The sequence below is a fragment of the Chenopodium quinoa genome, unplaced genomic scaffold, assembly GCF_001683475.1.
Source record: "Chenopodium quinoa cultivar QQ74 unplaced genomic scaffold, ASM168347v1, whole genome shotgun sequence".
NCBI classification, from domain to species: domain Eukaryota; kingdom Viridiplantae; phylum Streptophyta; class Magnoliopsida; order Caryophyllales; family Amaranthaceae; genus Chenopodium; species Chenopodium quinoa.
This window is the reverse complement of record NW_018745030.1, coordinates 1-14,264: the sequence shown is the minus strand read 5'-3', so window position 1 is coordinate 14,264 and position 14,264 is coordinate 1. Positions and strand designations below refer to the sequence as shown.

Sequence of the window (14,264 nt, the reverse complement as noted above, 5' to 3'; positions counted from 1 at the left end):
GATTAGAACAAGAATCTTAGTGATTTCACTGTAATAATCGAAGAATTCGAAGATCTTTGAGCTCCTGCTCTGATACCATATTGAAAATCACAGTGAAGAACATTTGATCTTGAGAGAGAAAGTTAGAGAGAGAGAAGAGATTTTTATTGATTAATTGTTCAAAATGATCTTAGGACAGCTTACAGATATTTATAGAGAAGTTTGTTACAAGCAGCTAACAACTTTACTACAAAACGCATCATTCTGTTATTGCATAACAGAATTCTAACAAACTACTGCTGACTCTTCATCTGACGTGTCATGATGATTATCATCATCATCAAGGCCTGTTCTCATTAATCGAACTCAGCTAAACTGAACTGAATTTATTAGAGCTGAACTGAACTAAATTGAACTTATTAGAGATGAACTGAACTTAAAAGAGCTGAACTGAACTAAATTGAACTTATTAGAGATGAACTGAACTGAATTGAATTGAACTGGACTGGAATGAAATAAATATTTTATAAGAGAAAGAAATTATGAGCTGCACTGAACTTATTAGAGCTGAATAGAACTAAAAATAATCGTATGAGAAGAGGCCCTTAGTAGAAATAATTTAGAAATGAGTACTTAACTATATATTGATAAGATGGTCTAAATTGAATTTAAGGTAATTTGACATCGGGTTAGGTCAATAACAAGTTAGATGGAGTTCGAAATGGGTCACGAACAATTCAGATTGAATTTGGATCAATAACAAGTCGTGTTGATTTTGGGTTAGGTTAGTAACCAATCAGGTTAAAATTCGAGTCGGATTAGTAACAGGTCAGGTAGAATTCGGATCGGGTTAGTATAGGTCGGGTTAAATCTTGATTTTAACGGGTTAAAATGGGTTTGGTTTAATCTCGATTCAGGTCAGGTTCAGTTCAGGTCAATAATTTACGGGTTATATTCAAGTCGGGTCATTTCTAGGTGGGTTCATGTTCGGGTTCGGGTCTCAAATACTCGGGTTAACTCGGGTCTAGGGTTGTTTCCAGGTCGTGTCACATCGGGTTCAAGGTCACCCTTTTTTTTTTCTGGATTCAAACAAGTCGGTTAATAATTGGGTTCGGGTAATTTTTCGGGTCAGGTCAGCTTTTAACGATTCTAGTGTGCACTTTTTTTTTTTTTTTTTCTTTCCACGAGCACCTTAAAAGATTATAACATCCCTCTTCCTTTAAAATTAAAATAAAGATAGTTTTAAAAAAATAAAGCAAACCTTTTTTTATTCTTCAAATATAAGAAGCCAACCTATTAGCAAAGATAATAAAGAAAAAAAAAACGAAATTTAATTAAATATTGAACAATCAACAAAATTTATAAATTAATTACTTAAATTAAGTCCAAAATTAACTACATAAGCTATAAAATTAAAATTATCTTCCATAAACTATAAACTTACATTTAGATTATATTTTATTAACTTTGATATTACCTCATATTTAAAACTGTGCATTAGTATTGATGTTCATATTTCCATAACAAAATATTGTCAATCAAGTTTATATCTTATACTTCATCCATTTTCTTTAAGATGCAACACACCCTTTAGCGTGATAATTAAGAATGGTGGGGTTTACATGATATAATAAACTTTAAAATAGGATGAGTGGTTGTTAGGAGTGTAATTTAGTGGGTCATGTGCTTTAAATAAGAGATATAATATATTTTTTTCCCTAAAATAACTTTCCTTTTATAATGTGTTGCAAGTATTGTGACATTTCCTTTTTAGAGAAGTGTTGCAAATAAAAGAAAACGGAGGAAGTATGTTATTTAGTCCAGGTACCTTCCTAATTGTCTACATTCATCCTTTTTATTTATTTTTTTATTTTACTTTTACTCCCTCCGTCCCATAATATAATTCCTACTATGTTTTTTTTTTTTTTTTTGATATTTAAGAAATGGGAGGTGAAATAGAAATAGTAGATTAAAAATGGAAAAACATGGATAAAAGTTAGACATAAAGACAAAGCAAGTGGATAAATTTAAGGGAAAAAGTACAGTTATAGACAAAAGATATAGGGAGAAAGTGGAAATTAAAGAAGTATTACCTCTGTTACAGGTTATGTGCAACGATTTGACATAAAGCAGAGAGGGAAAATGTCTAATCGTTGCACATAACCTATACGGAGGTAGTACAATACAAGTAGATAATTTAAGGGTAAATTAGAAAGTTTAATGAATAAAAAGTTAAAAAAATAAGGGTATAAAGTTCTTTACATAATCTAAAAATAGAAACAGGTTCAACATTTTGGGTCTCTTAAATAGAAAAACAGGAATTATATTATTGAACGGAGGGAGTATTTTTTTTGACAGCTCTACCCTTATCCGTGGTACACATGAATCAATATATTTATTTTCATATAATATTTTATCCTTAACATTTTTTTTTCAATTATACTATCTAAGTTTTTTTTTTTTTTTTTTTTATTTTTTTTTTTTTTGATATGTTTATTCTATAACATTTGCCACTAAACTATTTTAAAGACTAATAACTCTATAAATTATCTACATTGTAATTTACAATGAGACGATCTAAGAAGCAGTTTCTAGTTTGGTTCTTCGGCATCTCATCATTGATAGCTTGTTGAACAAGAGGATACATGTACGGAGTATCAAATGTCATGTGTAGTTTTTGTATATTTTGTTAGGAGAACTAGACTACTAGAGAGTAGGGATGTCAGTGGGGCGGGTCAAATAGGAGATTCGCCCCATCCCCGCCCCAGTGGGGCGGGGATGGGTCTTGGTTTGGCGGGTGATGGGGCGAAGATGAGGATGAATTGAAAACCATACTCGTCATGGGTGATGGGGCGGGGGTGGATTTTAGGTTGTACCCACATTTATATATCTTATAAAACAAATTCTATACTTTTATACTATTTTATATATATTTATGTAAAATAAAATATTAATTACAACACTTTGTAATATACTTATATTATAAACAAAAAAATGTGTAATATTTAGAATGATTTTTTTTTCTTTTTAATGTAATCTATATTAAGAGTCTGTTCTCATTGCCTGAACTCAGCTGAACTGAACTGAGCTGAACTGAGCTGAACTGAACTGAACTGAAATGAATATTTTATAAGAGAAGGAAATTAGGAGCTGAACTGAACCGAACTGAACTGAATTTCAACGTAAGAGAACATGCCCTAATTATGTAGGATTGTGTATTTGAAAGGTGGAGGTTAGGTGGGTCTTGGGTGGGGATTAGGCGGGTCTTTGGCGGGGATTAGGTGGGGATGGATATCCAAGTGGAGGGTGGGGCGGGGATGGTTTTGGAATTGTACCCGCCGGGGCGGGGATAGGGATGAATTTTAGACCCGTTGCGGGGATGTGGATGGGGATGGGGATGAAAATGTTAGGTGGGGATAGGGATGGGAATGCCAACATGCGCCCCGCCCCGCCCTGCCCCATTGACATCCCTACTAGAGAGGATTGGTAATGTGATTGAATACAAAATGTTGTTGAGCAAAACGAAACATGAATTTGCAAGACTTGATTAGATATAGAATTGAGGTAATTATGAAATTCATATGAATCCAAATGAAATGACTTGTATTGAACTAAAGTGAATTGACCTAAACTAAAGTCAAATGATTTGAATCTTAGGGAAATGAATTCCTCCATTTCACTCCTTAACCAAATAAGGAAACTCATTTCCTTCATTTCTCCCCACTATTTCTTACCCAAATAATATGTACATGTTAAGAGAAGATGTGCATATAATAGGATTCGACTATTGAACCAATAACTATCTTTAATTAGGAGAAGATGTGATGTTAGGCAGACATCTAGCAATATGGGACAATAGGAGTGATGATCTTTGAATTTGCATAGTCAAGTTCTTCTCAATTAATTAAATGTAAATATAAACCTTAGGTAATCGAAAGAGAAATTTCAACCAATTGATAATTTTGATTTAAAGGGACATTGCATCTTACAACAACATGCATGGATTAGGAATTTGAAATAATCAATAGTTATGTAAATGTTCCCCCTCCCCTAGCCTTTGTTTTCACTGACCTGACTCCACTTAGGTATACTTTTATTCTAAATATACTTGGAAAAATGTGCTTAATTAATTTCGTGTACTTGAATAAAAACTACCCAAATTTGATTCACAATTTTGTCACATTAAAAATATTAGTTTGAAAAGGTTTAGACATGTATGATACCAATAATTAATAAGATAGTAGCGTAGTGTCGGTCTATAAATACGTACACCGGAACGTGCAGAAGTACTTGATATACGTTGCATAACTTTGACTGATAGATCTAGGAATTTCGATGTGGAAATGAAAAGCTAAACTTGACATGCCTTCATAAGTTCATAATCATGGAATTCTTCTACAAGCTTTAAACCATAGCTTGAATAGTGGAGATAAAGATTGACAATCATCTCACCTAGCTAAAAGGGAAATGTCACAATAGTTGCAACACACTATAATGGGAAAATATTTTATGTCAAAAGTTGTACTATAACCCTTATTATAATCTCATAGCCCACTAAATTATCCTCTTAACAATCTCTCTCCTCCTTTTTAAGTGTTCTAAATCACATGTGACTCACTTTTCTTAAATACCGTGAAAAAGGGGAGAAAGTAGGTAATTACATACTTTGTTGCAAAATGATTTAATTAAATTCATATGATCATATGACGAGAGCTGATATACATACAACCATTGTAGGTTGTCCCTACATACAACACCATTAAAATTTTGACACATCATTAGAAAAAGGGAGAAAATTAGAAGTCAAATATATATTGAATATAATGGAACTTGGGTCCATTGTTCTAGCCAATCAAAACATGACAAATTAGAGTTGTATGTAGGGACCACATACAACAATTGTATGTGTAGCCTTTACCTCATATGACTTGGTTATCACTTACACAAGCTTAAGAGCCCCTTGGAGAAAGGGTTCATTTAAGAGCTACATAAGTTGTAATCCTATAATTTATCAATAAGATACTTGTACTTTAAAGTATTAGCGATTCTTAAACCAAAAAGTACACAGGGTCAAGATTTTAACCTTTAACCTTTACTCAAAAATATACTCGTATTGCAAAGTACTTAAACCATTGTGACACAAGTTCCAGCAGGCTTACAACAATTGTTCTTGTGGGTTGTTATTCATAACATTATGATTAGTTCCATTTGTTGACTATTGCCAATAGGTAAGATTTAATCAAGATTAGAATTATTTAATAGCGACTGGCGACACCGTGGGCCAGCTGACACACACCAAGTAACCCCTAATCGACTGGGGCGTAACACTTGATTGACCGAATAACTCCTAACTGACCAAATTACCCTTGACCGAGTAACTCCGGACCGAGTGAGTAACCCTCGACCGAGTAACCACTGATCAACCAAGTAATCCCTAACCGACTTAGTAACTCCACACCGAGTGAGTAACCCCTATAACACTAACAAAGTAACCCCAACCCCATAATTATTGGCCACACGATGTGACCAACTACATATAAAAGTTTGTATTACTAGCAATGCGTGTATATAAAAATACTATGTGAGATCATTTTTAATTTCTATATGACTTTTTATGATAAATATTTTTAGATATTATGATTAATTGTAGGCATTGGTGCCATGGAAAAAAAAAACAAAAAAGGATATAACATAATTAAAACTTGTGGGAGTGTGTTTATTGAAATTGGAAATATAAATATATAATTCATCTATATTGACAAGATAATTTATCATATACGATATAATTAATTATAGCGTGTTTTGAGTGCGTTCATCACACCACATGATCGCTTGTAAATGAACAAAGTAACTCTTAGGCCCTGTTCACATTTATTTAATTTCAGTTCAGTTCAGTTCAGCTCTGCTCCAATCAGTTCAGTTCAGTTCAGCTCCAATCTGTTAAATTCAGCTCATAATTCCCTCTCTCATAAAAATATTCATTTCAGCTTAGTACAGTTAAGTTCAGTTCAGCTCCAATCAGTTCAGTTCAGCTCAGTTCAGTAAATGTGAACATGTCCTTATAACATTGATCAACTAACACATACGACTGAGTAACCCTTATAACGTTATTAAGTAACCCTTATAACTAACACCGACGAAGTAACCTCTGTAACAATGATCGAATAATCCCTATAACACTAATGAAGTAACCACATGATGGTAGGCCATACGGTGCCACATATAAAATTTTGTGAATTACTTATGTCCCCCACTCTTTTTATTAATCAATATATATATTATTTGTTTATAAATGTTCTTTTTTTTTATTTGACAAAGGTTTTCCCTTTATTTTGTCATAATCGTAATACTTTGACTTTTTCACTATTTATATGTTTATTTTGACGATAATTTTTTACCATTATATGTATACTAAACATATATGGCCATGTAAAATATTTTTGGATTAGTGTATTTAAGTATATTTTCATTGTATTAAGGGCCTTTTCTCTTACGTTGAAATTCAGTTCAATTCAGTTCAGTTCAGCTCAGTTCAGTTTAGCTCAATTCAGTTCAGTTCAGTTCATTTCAGCTCAGTTCAGCTCAGCTCCTAATTTCCTTCTCTTATAAAATATTCAGTTCAGTTCAGTTCAGTTCAGTTCAGCTGAGTTCAGTCAATGAGAACAGGCCCTAACCTTTTATACAATCTAATGAAAATATACTACATCCGTTAAGTATTAGTTGCAAATTTGGGGTAATATTTGAGATATATAGTTGCAACTAATATTTAATAGAGGTAGTAATTACAAATTAAATATTAATGGTCAAAATTGTGCATTGATATGTGTGCCAGTCAAGCAAAGATCTGGCTTGGGATATATGTCCATTTTATATAGTGATTTATCTCGTCCCTTGGTCATATTTAGGAGTATTTTTGGCTCTACGGATCTATTTTTATTACCAATATGCATTTTCTAGTGTTTTCGTAGATTTTGGTATTGCTTTGTAGGAAATTGCAGATTTGGAGTATTTCCCCGGAGTTAGTTGAGCCACTATGAGCATTGAATTTGGATCGCATTGATATGACCATATTGCATAGCCCAAGATCGTGTCAGAGTAATTAAGAACTGTAATTAAGGGCTTGCGAAGAAGAAGAAGCTGAGGCATTGGACTTGCTTCATAGAAGAAAATATTTGGATTGGGCCGAGTAAAGGATCCCAAACGAGGAATCCAATGTTACCTGATGGACTTGCCCGATCGACAAGTGTTCTCGCCTTGAGGCGCGCCCGACCGCGCGAGGAAGAGAAAGAGCAGCAACATCTCTTCTGAAGGCGTGTCCTACCGGGCGAAAGAGATTGAAGGAGCACCATGAGGCTTATCGGCCTGGTCGACCAGTCATGCTTCCTACCGGGCGCGTGTTTTTGAGGGCGTTTAGAGATGACTAATCATAGTCTTAGTTTAGGTTTCTTAGCTTTAATATAAATACGCTTTTGTCAAGCGAAACTATTACATCTTCCATTAGTTAAAAATTCCAAATTTTAGTTTTAAGCTTACATTAGTATTTTGTTCTCTCAACACTCTTTGGTTTATGCAATTTATTAATTCCATTTATTTTGGTAACGATTTTCTTCTTTTTATTTCTCGTAATTTAAATACTTTGATTAGTTATGTCTTGTTTAATTGTTTTCTTAGGTTAGATTTCAATATGTGTGAGTAGTTTATTTCTACGGTTAGGGGGTGATTTATTATTGATGATTGTTAATGCTTTAGTTAATTTCCTATTGATTGATTTAATGCTATTCAATTAGATTAGGCATGGTTTCACTGTTTAAGTTATGCAATATTGATTTGAGATTCGGCAAATGAGAATTGATGTTTAGGCTTAGTTTCAATAGGCAGATTAATTTATAAATGGTTAAGTCAAGATTTGAGAGATGCGATTTAATACCGCTAGATTTACTCTGTGATTGTAATACGTAGCAAAGTCTTTTATGATCTTATTAATTGATGCATTGATTTTTATGCTTTACATACCCCTGAGTATTATTGGTGAACCTATACCCTAGGCTTTGATTTATTGTTATTCCTATTATTCTTATTCACGTTAGTTTATTTATTTCCCTTAGTTTAATTCTCATAAAATTATATTTGTTACTTGATAATTTAGACCATATCAATTCTTTAGGAGTAGAAATACATTGCTTTCACGTGGATTCGACCCTACTTCCCTATCTATTTTAGGTAGAGGACTTAAGAATTACTTTTGATTTGGTGATATGACTAGAACCGTCAAAATTTATAATAATACAGAGGGAGTAATATTAAAACAAATGAAACGCATTGCAACCTATTGCAAATCAAACTACTCACAAGTTGCAGGCTCCAAAGCACTTTTTCGTGTCAGATCGGATCAGGTTTGTCGCATAAGTTTTTGATTTTTGACACCTCTAAGGACGTAAGATTGCAAATCCAGATGGGTGTGCAATGACTTTATAATATGGATTAATTTAATTACTCTATTAGCAAGGGTTTTGCTTAGGCAATTTAAGAGCATGTTATGTTCACATTTACTCAAGTGAGCTGAACTGAATTGAACTGAACAAAACTGAATAGAGTTGAAATGAATATTTTATGAGAGAAGGAAATTAGGAGCTGAACTAAAATAAACTGAACCGAACCGAATTGATTGGATCTGAACTTAACTGAACTGAATTGAAATTAAGTTGAAATGAACAGACCCTGAGTCTTTAATTAGGCTAACTAATCCTAAGGTCCAACTAAGTTGGTTTGTCCTAAAAGGCTTAGGCTGGGTTAATTGGGTTCCTAAAGGGATTTTCAATCAATTTTTGGGTTTTTTTTTTTTTTTTTTTTTTTTTTTTTTATCTTTGGGTATGTAATAAGCTGATGATTAGAGATCTCATGATTGGTGATTTTATACTCTATCATGCTCCGTCACATAAGATCATTTGGACTTGAAATGTTGATGCAATGAACACAGGGCTCCTTATACCTAGGATCAGATTCTTGATTCCATATAAAAGGAACAACTCAGCCAAAAACATAATCTGATGGTTAAATCCCCAATCTCCATGATTGATTTTATTACTCTATCGATTCCTTTGGGTAAGATTGGCTTGAAGAAAATACATACGATCTATGAGCAAGAGTGATTATTACTCAATCATTTACTATACATACATCGTACCCAAGAGTATGAAGTGAATATTTTTGTTTAAGTTTGAAGAAGGGAATGAAAGAGTAATAATTATAGAAATGATATTCTGAAATGGACTGGCAGGGTGTACGTGTTCTGGGGCTAGATTTGAAATGTCTACCCCCATTTAATTTGCAACTAATCCTAATTACTCCCTTACATGCGGTGTCTTCCATTTTATACTCCAATATTGGTTACTAGTAAGTCTAGTGTGTATATATATATATGAAACTCAAAGCATATAATATATTCATCAACTCTACTTTCGCTTTGCCATAATTAGCAAGCTAGAAGCAAGTTAATTATGGCTTCCAAATTGATATGTTTTTTGGTAATCTTTTCTCTAACATCACTTTTTATGGGTGCTTCTAATGCTTGGCTTATGCAGCCAGACTTTTATGCCTCTAGTTGCCCTAATGTTGAACAAATTGTGTACAATACTATGAAGCAAGCCGTTAGTAAGGAACCACGTATGGGTGCATCTATTCTTCGCTTGTTCTTCCATGATTGCTTTGTCAACGTAAGTATTTTCGAATCTATAACCTTATTATTTATTTAAGTTTTTTTTTTATTTATTTTATTTATTTTTTTTATTGCAATACCATGTTCTATGTACATTATTAAACAATATACTACGACGTATGAAAAATTATTATGCAAAGATGGGAGAATTTCGTTATTTCCTTGTAATGTCATTATTGATTGTAATATTGTTGCATTTTTCTAGAAAGAAAATGGTTGGGAGGATGATGATTAGTTTGGACAATTATGGGTCCCTAGACAATTATATAGAAGGTTTAGAGAAAATGATGGATGTTATCTACATAAAAAAAAAACTGAGTGAGAAAATGAAGAAATTAAAAAAAATATATATACTTCGTATATAATACTAACGTTACATGATCTATTGTCAAGGAAAAAAAAAAATGCTTTACCTAGGGTTAGAGACCCGGTTGCCATAGTGAGGTTTGATCGCATTCATTAATATCATGAGAGACAACCCTAACCAATGGATAATATACAACTTTGATAGAAGCATATAATATAATATATATATATATATATATATATATATATTATTTTTTTTTTAATAAATGATCTAATTTATTTTTAATATTGGCACAAATGGTTAATTAAATATGATCCATACTTTTTTAGGAAAAATCACATCTTTTTTGTCACACCCCTAAATAATAATAGATTAATAGAAGTACATACATAAAAGTCTTTGACCTAATTTTTATCTCATAATGAATATAAAGGTTCATCCAAATAAATCATGTGATTAATTTAGTTATTAGAAATTATAAAAGAAATGTACGCTGAGTAGTAATTGTGAACAAAGAAAGTATATATGGCCGTTTTATATTTACGCTAAAGGATCAATTAAAATAGACTGGAATCAATATATACACTATATTGTTCATCTATTAGACTAACTCATTCATGTTTTTTTCATTCATTTCCGGTAACATTAGGGTTGTGATGCATCTGTACTCCTAGATGATAACACCAACATTTACAGGGGAGAAAACTGCTAAAGCAAATGCAAACAACTCAATAAGGGGTTTTGAAGTGATTGATGCAATCAAGTGTAATCTTGAAGCTGCTTGCCCCCAAACTGTATCGTGTGCAGACATTCTAGCTCTTGCATCACGAGACGGAGTTAGATTGGTAAGCACATAAAACTCATAAAAATACTTTGGATTATAGATTTCATTGTGCACATAAATCTAAAGATTAATTAGTTTGTATTACTACTCCCTATCACTTGAGCTTCATTCATTGTTTAAGAACAAAAAAGAAAAAACATTACAAAATAAGCCATATTGCTTACTTCCTCCCTATTTTCCAAGCATAGGAAAATTGAAAAATACATGCAATGTTTTAGCTAGCATCTGTAACAAAAATGTGAATAAATCTATAATCTATAATAATATATACAGTCTGGTATATAATAATATATATACTTTCTCCGTTTCTTTATAGTTGCAACATACACTTTATTGATATGGTATTTAAGACAAATAGATCTCACATGATATAATACACTTAAAAAAGGGGTTAAGAGGTTGTTAGAGGTATAATCAAGTGCCATGAGCTTTAAATAAAGATAATAGTACAATTTTCACCATAAAAATCTTCCATTTATGTGTGTTGCAACTATTATAAATATTTTCATTATAGGAAAAGTGTTGCAATTATAAAGAAACAAAGGAAATAATCCGTATTAAAAAAGCGTTTCAAATTGCATTAATCTTGTCACGTCGCTCATTCCATCATCTTTAATTCATCTAAGTGTTAACGTTTATGTCATCCCTTATAAACATGCATGGTTGGTATACAATATGAACCCATTGCAACCACAAGTTTGATAATAATCCCATTTGCTTATCTAAGTTGAAGTACATTGCATTGTATTATTTCAGAACCATATTAATGACAATTGAAAATGAAAAATGAAGTTGAATACAATAACTCAAGACGTACATTGTCTATTTATCCCACCAAAACTAGTTTATTCAATTAAACACCCTCAATTTGTTCTTATCAAAAATTTATTATTTAAGATCCCTACCACTTGATGTACCTAACTATATGTTCTCACATTTGTAGTTAGGAGGGCCCACATGGAAAGTACCACTAGGTAGAAGAGATGCAAGAACAGCAAGCCTAAGCTTGGCAAACCAAAACCTTCCACCCCCACGTTCAAGCCTTGCTAACCTCACTTCCCTCTTTGCAAGACAAAAACTTAAACATCAACGAAATGACCGCCCTCTCCGGCGGCCACACCATCGGCCTCGCTCGTTGCATCAACTTCCGACCCCACATTTACAACGAACACCGGACATAGATCCCACCTTTGCAGCCACTCGCCAAGCCAACTGCCCTAAACAAGCTGGGAATGGAGACTTCAACTTAGCCCCTCTTGATCGTCAAACACCAAACAAATTCGACAACGATTATTTTCAAAAAACCTTGTTCAAAAACGCGGTCTATTACATTCGGATCAAGAGGCTTTACAATGGTGGTTCTCAAGATTCCTTGGTGAAGAAGTATAGTACTAATCAAGCTGTTTTCTTTCAAGATTTGTTGCAAGCGATGATCAAGATGGGGAACATTAAGCTTCTTACTGGTACTAAAGGAGAGATTAGAAAGAACTGTCGCGTTATCAATTAAGATTATTGTTAATATCATCAGTTTATTTCATACTTCTGGTTTTAATTACACTTGTACGTACTATATATAAATGGAAATTTTGTGAAAAACTACCTATTATAGTTCAGAATTTGCGAGAAACTACCTATTAAAAAAATGTTGTAATTGACTACCTAATTTTCGAAAAATGTTGTAATTTACTACCTTACGCCGGATTATGAATGAGTTTTGACAAAAGTTCTCCGATGTTGACTTGGTCACTTGACCATTCACGTGACACTTAATGACCCTTTTTTCTTTCACCAAGTGTCACGTGACCAAGTCAATGCCGGAGAATTTTGGTCAAACTCATTCATAATCCGGCATAAAGGTAGTAAATTACAAACATTTTAAAAAAATTAGGTAGTCAATTACAACATTCTTTTTAATAGGTAGTTTCTCGTAAATTCTAGATTATAATAGGCAGTTTTTCACAAAATTTTCCTATATAAATATATGATTTGTATTAATTGTTGTTAGTGTTGTTACGTGGAAGTTGGAATTATATCCGAGTGATTTATGGATGTGAAAATTGAAAAGGACAGTGTAATTATGTACTCCATTTCTTACTCCGTATTATAAAATAAACTTGCATGCGAATGGAGTCGTATAATATTGGGATTTTTTACATCATAAGATGATGATGTGTCAGATTATAAATGGTCAATTATTTTTATTTATTTAAAAGCCTAAATGTATTATACATGTAATTTTTTTTAACAATACGTAATTATAGTTTTTTAAATTTAATTTTTATCTTTTTAAGATCATTTTCGAAAAATTAGATTAAAATTAAAATTTAGAAAATAAAAAATTCATCATTTTTCAATAATGTTCTTCATTCATGTTCAACAATGTTCTTCATTCATGTCATAGATTAACAACCTATTCCCAAAATCATTGTTATTTGTGAAAGTATACTCAAATCCGGCCTAAAATCCTCATTAAAACTCATAAATGAATTGTTTTGTAGAGTTTCGCTTTTTTTAGTTTTGTTTTTTAGGTTCTGTTCATTAAAAAATCTCAACAACAATCTCATTTTTAAGTATTTGTTAAAGAAGAATTATATTGATAGGTGTTTTGCAATATCATAGTGGTCGGCGACATAGTGATTTAGGTTGAATGATTGGCGTTCTTCCAATTGTATAAATTGAGAAGACGACTATTTTTTTTTTTTTCGAGTCCCATCAGTTTGATCGGCACAAATTAATTAATTTTTCGCAAACTTGTTCGTGGATTAGGTAGTGACCTAAACTACTTTTGGTCATTGCATATAAGAATTATATGCTCTGTTTATATTTAAGGCATTTACCTTATGTATACGTTGGGCGTGACCTCATAATTATATACTAAACCATAGCATTGATGGCTACAAATCTACAACAAGGGGTGAAAGGTATAAACTAGGAAAGAATATCTACAGTCAACTAATTTACAATTATTCAAGTCATAGGCTATAAACTAGGAAGGAAAATAATACACCTAACTAATTCACATTTACAAAGATATATACAATATATGTTTAGCATACAATATATTTAACACTTTCAAACATATATCATAATGGTTTATTGACGAAAGGTATATCAATTATTATAATTACCAAAATTTATCCTATTATTAAATATTAGTTATAATCTTATAATTTATTTTATAATAACCAAAATTATCCCTGTTTTATATATTAGTTGTTTTCCATTCAAAAAAAAATATGTTAGTTATTATCCTATAATTAGTTTAATATTGTAATTAACAGAATTTATCCTATTTTAAATTATGTTTCATATTTTTGAGAATGAATAAAAATTGAATGTTTAAATCATGATGAATTTTATATTGTGATATAATTGAGTCGATAAAAATGATGATGATGATGATGATGATGATGATGATG

At 32.0% G+C, this 14,264-nt stretch overlaps 1 pseudogene; it reads left to right on the top strand.

The window, feature by feature from the left end:
* Window positions 1-9,365: 9,365 nt before the first annotated feature.
* LOC110709101 lies at window positions 9,366-12,352 on the top strand (annotated as a pseudogene).
* Window positions 12,353-14,264: the final 1,912 nt, after the last annotated feature.